Below are 7,853 nucleotides of genomic sequence, written 5' to 3' on the forward strand. Positions count from 1 at the left end.
TGGCTCAGTTGGTTGGGTGACTGCCTTCGGCTCGGGTCACGATCCCGGAATCCTGGGATCGAGTCCCACATCGGGCTCCCGGCTCGGCGGGGAGCTTGCTTCTCCCTCTGACCCTATCCCCTCTCATGCTGTTTCTCTCTCTCTCTCTCTCTCTCTCTCAAATAAATAAATAAATTAATTAAAAAAAAAAAAAGAAACCTCAATATTGAAAATGAATGGGGTGGAGAACCAGACAAAGTAGATTTTAAACCAAACACTGTAATAAGAGATGAAGAAGGAAACTATATCATAATAAAAGGGTGTATCCAACAACATGATCTAACAGTTGTAGATATTTATGCCCGTAACTTTGGAGAAGACAAATGTATAAACCAATTAATAACAAAATTAAAGACACACATCAATAATACTATAATAATAGTAGGAGACTTTAACACCCCCACTCACAATAATGGACAGATCATCTAAGCAGAGTATCAACAAGGAAATGAAGGCTTTGAATGATACACTGGCTAGATGTACTTAATTGATACATTCAGAGTATTTCATCCTAAAGCAACAGAATACTCATTCTTCTCGAGTGTACATGTAACATTCTTCAGAATTGATCACATGTTGGGTCACAAATCAGGCCTCAACAAGTAAAAAAAAGATTGAGATCATATCATGTGTATTTTCAGACCATAATACTATGAAACTTGAAGTCAACCATAAGAAAACATTTGGAAAAATCTTAAAGAACATCCTACTAAAGAATGAATGGGTCAACCACAAAATTAAAGAATTTAAGAATACATAGAACTAAATGAACATGAAAATACGACAGTTGAAAACTTTTGGAATGCAGCAAAGATGATCCTCAGAGGTAAGTATATAGCAATACAGGCCTTCTTCAAGAAACAAGGAAAGTATCAAATACACAACCTAACCTTACACCCAAAGGAGCTGGAGAAAGAACAAATAAAGCCTAAATCCGGCAGGAGAAGGGAAATAATAAAAATTAGAGAAGAAATCAATGATATACAAACCAAAAGAACAGTAGAACAGATCAATGAAACTAGGAGCTGGTTCTTTGAAAGAATTAATAAGATTGATAAACCCCTGGCCAGACTTATCAAATAGAAAATAGATAAATAAAATCATGAATGAAAGGGGAGAGATCACATCCAACACTGAAGAAATACAAATAATTATAAGACAATATTATGGGAAATTATATGCCAGCAAATTAGGCAATCTGGAAGGAATAGAGAAATTCCTAGAAACATATAAACTACCAAAACTGAAATAGGATGAAATAGAAAATTTGAACAGACCCATAAACAGTGAAGAAATTGAATCAGTAATCAAAAATCTCCCAACAAACAAGAGTCCAGGGTTGGATGGCTTCCCAGGGGAATTCTACCAGACATTCAGAGAATTAATAATTATTCTTCTGAAACTTTTGCAAAAAATAGAAATGGAGGGAAAAACTTCCAAACACATTCTATGAGGCCAGCATTATCTTGATCCCACTAAAAAGGAGAGTTACAGACCAATATCCCTGATGAACATGGATGCAAAAATTCTCAACAACGTACTAGCTAAAAGGATCCAACAGTACAGTAAAAAGATTATTCACCATGACCAAATGGGATTTATTCCTGGGCTACAGGGCTGGTCCAACATCCACAAATCAATCAGTGTGGTATACCACATTAATAAAAGAAAGAAAAAGAACCATATGACCTTCTCAATAGATGCAGAAAAAGCATTTGACAAAATATAGCATCCTTTCTTGATAAAAACTCTCTGCCATGTAAGAATAGAGGGTACATACCTCAATATTATAAAAGCCACATATGGAAGGACCCACAGCAAGTATCTTCCTCAATGGGGAAAAACTGAGAGCTTTTCCCCTAAGTTCAGGAACACGACAGGGATATCTACTCTCACCACTGTTGTTCCACATAGTACTGGAAGACCTACGCTCAGCAATCAAACAAAAAGAAATAGACATTCAGATCAGCAAAGAAGAAGTCAAAGTTTCATTCCTTGCAGATGACATCATTCTCTATTTAGAAAATCCAAAAGACTCCACCAAAAAACTGGAACTGATATAGGAACTCAGCAAAGTTACATGACATAAAATCAATGCACAGAAGTCAGTTGCATTTCTAAATACTAACAATGAAGCAGCAGAAAGAGAAATCAATGAATCGATCCCATTTACATTCGTTCCAAAACTATAAGATACTTAGGAATAAACCTAACCAAAGAGGTAAAGGAACTGTACTGTGAAAACTATAGAACACTTATGAAAGAAATTAAGGAAGATACAAAGAAATGGAAAAACATTCCATGCTCATGGATTGGAAGAGCAAATATTGTTAAAATCTCTATGCTAACCAAAGCAATCTACTCATTCAATGCAATGCCTACCAAAATACCACCAGCAGATTTCACAGAGCTGGAACAAACAATCATAAAATTGTATGCTACCAGAGAAGAGCCCAAATAGCCAAAGGAATGTTGAAAAATAAAACCAAAGCTGGAGTCATCACATTTCAAAACTTCAAGCTGTATTACAAATCTGTAATCATCAAGACAGTATGGTCCTGGCACAAAAACAGATACATAGATCAATGGAACAGAATAGAAAACCCAGAAATGGACCCTCAACTCTATGGTCAACAAATCTTCAACAAAGCAGGCAAGAATATCCAATGGAAAGAAGACAGACTCTTCAACAAAAGGTGTTGGGAGAAGTATACAACCATATGCAGCCATATGAAACTGGACCACTTTCTTACACCATACAGAAAAATAAATTCAAAATGGATGAAAGATATCCATCTGATGGATTGCTGCTCAATATGAGACAATACTAGAGGACACAGGCAGCAAACTCTTCTTTTTTTTTTTTTTAGATTTTTATTTATTTATTTGAGAGAGAGAGAATGAGAGAGAGCAAGCACATGAGAGGGGGGAGGGTCAGAGGGAGAAGCAGACTCCCTGCCAAGCAGGGAGCCCGATGCGGGACTCGATCCAGGGACTCCAGGATCATGACCTGAGCCAAAGGCAGTCGCTTAACCAACTGAGCCACCCAGGCGCCCAGGCAGCAAACTCTTCTACCTTCACCACAGCAACTTCTTGCTTGACACATCTCCACAGGCAAAGGAAACAAAAGCAAAAATGAACTATTTGGACTTCATCAGGATAAAAAGCTTTTGCACAACAAAGGAAACAGTCAACAAAACCAAAAGGCAACCTATGGAATGAGGAAGATACTTGCAAATGACTTATCAGATAAAGATCTATTATCCAAAATCTATAAAGAACTTATTAAACTCAACACCCAAAAAACAAAAACAAAAAAAAAGTCCAGTCAACAGATGGACAGAAGACATGAACAGATATTTCTCTAAGGAAATCATACAAATACTATGAGACACATGAAAAAATGCTCAACATCACTTGGCATCAGGGAAATACAAATCAAAACCACAATGACATACCACCTCACACTGGTCAGAATGCCTAAAATTCACAACTCAGGAAACAACAGATATTGGGGAGGATGCAGAGAAAAGGGAACCTTCTTACACTGTTGGTGGGAATGCAAACTCACGCAACTGCTCTGGAAAACAATATGGAGATTCCTCAAATAGTTAAAAATAGAACTACCCTATAACTCAGCAATTGCACTTCTAGGTATTTATCCAAAAGATACAAACATAGTGATTTGAAGGAGCACAAACACACCCCAAAGTTTATAGCAGCAAAGTCCACAATAGCCAAAATATGGAAAGAGCCCAGATGTCTATCAGCAGTAGAATGAATAAAGAAGTAGTATATATATAGAATGGAATAATAGTCATTCAAAAAGAAGGGAAGCTTGCCATTTGAAATGACATGGGTGGAACTAGAGGGTATTATGCTAATCGAAATAAGTCAGTCAGAGAAAGGCAAATACCATATGATTCATTCATATATGGACTTTAAGAAACAAAACAGATGAACATAGGGGAAGGGAAGGAAAAATAAAATAAGATAAAATCAGAGAGGGATGCAAACCATAAGAAACTCTTCTATTTTTAAAAGATTTTTATTTATTTATTTAATTGACAGAGTGAGACAGCGAGAGAGGGAACACAAGCAGGGGGAGTGGGAGAGGGAGAAGCAGGCTTCCCGCCGAGCAGGGAGCCAGATGCAGGGCTCGATCCCAGGACTCTGGAATCATGACCTGAGCTGAAGGCTGTTGCTTAACCAACTGAGCCACCCAGGTGCCCCACCATAAGAAACTCTTAACTCTAAGAAACAAACTAAGGTTTGCTGGTGGGGAAGTGGATGGGGTAATGGGCTAATTGGGTGATGGGCATTAAGGGGGGCACTTGATGTCATGAGCACTGGGTGTTATATGCAACTGATGAATCACTAAATTCTACCCCTGAAACTAATAATACACTATATGTTAACTATATTGAATTTAAATAAACAATAAAAATAAAAACACACAAAAACCAGCAAAGTAATTATTGATAGATATGTCTTTAGTGCCATTTTAGTCCTTTCCATTGTTTCTGGAGATTTTTCTGATCCTTTCTTGTATTTGTCACTTTTGATCTGTCCTTTCCACTCAGAGAATCCTTTTTAATGTTTCTTGCAGGGCTGGTTTAGTTGTCATGAACTCCATTAGTTTTGTTTGGCTAGGAAACTCTATTTCCCTTTCTATTCTGAATGATAGCCTTACTGGATAGAGTATTCTTGGCTGCAGATTTTTCCCATTCAGCACTTTGAATATATCATGCCTCTAATTTCTGTCTTATCAAATTTCTGTTGAAAAATCTGCAGCTAGCCTTATGGGTCTTCCCTTGTAACTAAGGACCACTTTTGTCTTGCTGTTTTTACGATTTTTTTTTCTTTATTGGTATATTTTTTCAAATTTAATTACAATATGTCTTAATGTTGGCCTGCTTCTGTTGATTTTGATGGGAGTTCTCTGTGCCTCTTATATCTGGATGTCTGTTTTCTTCCCCAGAATAGGGAAGTTTTCAGCTATGTGTTCCTCAAATAAATTTTCTTCCCCCTTTTCTCGTTTTTCTTCTTGGACTCCTATAATATATTACTTTTGATAGAGTCACTGAGTTCCCTAAATCTATTCTCATGTTGAATAATTCTTTCTCTCTTCTTTCAGCTTCATTGTTTTCCATTATTTTGTCTTCCATGTCACTAACTAGTTCCTGTGCTTCTTCCAGCTTGCTGTTCATTGCATCAAGCATGTTTCCAATGCCATTTATTACACTCTTCTTCTGATGGATACTCTTTTAACTCTTGTATATCTGTTGCAATGGTCTCATTCTTTTCTCAAGTCAAGTGAGTGTCCTTATGACTTTAGCTTTAAATTCTCCATCAGGCATGTCATTTATATCTGTTTCACTTACACCTCTGGCTGTGCCCTCATCTTATTCTTTCATTTGGGATACATTCTTCCATCTTGGCATTTCATCTGAGTCTCTGTTTTCTTCTCTGTGTTAGAATAACCAGGGCCGCCTGGGTGGCTCAGTCATTAGGCGTCTGCCTTCGGCTCAGGTCATGATCCCAGGGTCCTGGGACTGAGCCCCGCATTGGGCTCCCTGCTCTGTGGGAAGCCTGCTTCTCCTTCTCCCACTCACCCTGCTTGTGTTCCTTCTCTCGCTGTCTCTCTCTCTGTCAAATAAATAAAAATTAAAAAAAAAGAAAGAAAAAACCAGCTATGTCTCCTTCTCCTGAAAGGCATGGTCTTATGAAAAAGAGGTCATGTAGTGCCCAGGGCCTGGTGCTTCAGGGAGTGCCTCTTTTGTGTGCTGTGTATGCTCTTCTGCTGTGTTTTGACTGCTCTATCTTTCAGGCCAGTCATCTGCAGAAGTTCTCCTTGTCTGCTGTGTGCAGTGTTTGGTTCCTGGCCTGAATGTGGCATATTTTAACTAGGTATGGTCTGGTTTCCTTGTGAAATTAGACCTGACACCACTAACATCAGAACTGTGGCCCTGCATCATTCTCTGGTCAGGAAATGTGTTGTAGGCAGGGGTTTGTTCTGGTCTTTTAGGGGAGAAGACTGCCACACTGGGACTGGGGGAAGCTTCCCTGAGAAGGACAGTTCCCACCAGAGTGCTGATGTGTGGGGCTTGGTGTATGCAAGTTAGACATCAAGTGTCATAGCTGTGGAGCTTCCTGTAGGTGGTCCTGTCTTTATGTTGAGGAGGAGAGGGAAATAGCACCAGCCACCTCTTTTGTTCCTGGAGAGGTGTCTCTGTGAATGCTGCCTTTCTGGGAGTCACTCTGATAAGAGCCAATGATGTCCCCAATGTGTGCTCCAGATGTTCTTCACACTGCTGTTTCCAAGCTGTCTCCATGCTGTTCACTGTCTTCTCTCCAGGAGCAGTGCAGTGCCCTGGAAGCTTATCCCTGCCAAGCCTGATTACCTTTAAAATTCCAGGCTTTAGCCCAGCTGATTGGAAAAACTCATGAAAATCAGCTCCTCTTGTTTTCCAAGCCAAGTACTTGGGGAAACATTCTCCTTGTGCATTCCCCTGCAAGCTCCTCTCTCTCTTACCCTTTTCTGTGATTACAGCTCCCTTCCCTCCATAGCATCCATGGTCTGTTTCTCCCCTAAAGCATATCTCTGCACTTCCTACCTTCTTTAGTGTGGCCTCTTTTCTCTCTTTAGTTGTGGAGTTTGTTCTGTCAGACTTCATGTCATGCCGGAGTCCAGCTCCAGCCGGGGTGGGTCTCTCGTAGGAAAGGACGGTGTCGGCGAATGAGGAGACACAGACACAGGATCAGGTTGCAAGGATCTCCTCCTGACAGGCTCGGAGGAACTTTATTTATATGTTAGGATATTTTTGTTTTTCCAAATCTTAGATCATTTTCTGGATTACAGTCACAGCCTTCTTTCATTTTTCCTTTGTAATGATTAACATGACCTTTATTGATTTCTGCTTATTGGCTTTCGCTAAAAGTAAAAAACAATATGCAAAGAGAAAGGTGCTAGACAGAGCGTGACCGTCTTGTTATTTTGTTCTATAGAAACTAATTCTTCATGGAATTAGTTTCATTATGATTGCTTAGATAGGCGTAACTAAGGTGAGTAGTCACTTTGTCATGAAACCCCAGAAATATTCCCACAATTATAAAGATTGCCATAAACAAAATGAAAGAGAATAGCAGGAGCCAGCTGTGGAGTCTCCTGTTTTCAGGATCGTCCCCCATACTTGGACTTTGTCAAACAGCATGAGTAGCTTGGCTCGCGCCAATGTCATTTTCTGGAGGGGTATTTAGGATGACTTAATAGTTATATAATTGTGGTGATGGGACAGGAAGAGCATAGGATCCTCCTACTCTGTTGCCATCTTAGTCCCACCTATTCTATTGTAATTCTGCTAATTGTTTTGCTTTGTAATATACTATGGACCTGAGTGGTATTTCAGTAGTTACAAATGGCCCAGAAAAATATAGATAGGGAAAAGGCAATAATTAGGAAATAGTGATATTAATTCAGAATAGAAAGGGAAAAACTGTGTGGGTGAATTGACCAAGTTTTCAAGTTGTAAGGGTAAAATGGTTGCATATTCTTTGTTTAATAAAGAGGAAGGAGGCCACTGCCTCCTCACCCTATCTTCTTTAAACATAAACGTAATAGACTTACTAACATACCTGAACTTTGAATTTTACAGTGCAAAGTCATGGGTCTTGTGATCTATGGATGTAAACATATATCTCTGAAATTAATTTTTTCACAAAGTATACAGAAGACATTTATGAGGTGCAAGTATTTGTCTCTCAAGGTGGTAAGAAAAGTTTTAGCTGTTTTTTTTTTTTTTAATTTTTTTTTT

Source organism: Leptonychotes weddellii, chromosome X (assembly GCF_054177405.1).
Source record: "Leptonychotes weddellii isolate Sample4059 chromosome X, ASM5417740v2, whole genome shotgun sequence".
NCBI classification, from domain to species: Eukaryota; Metazoa; Chordata; class Mammalia; order Carnivora; family Phocidae; genus Leptonychotes; species Leptonychotes weddellii.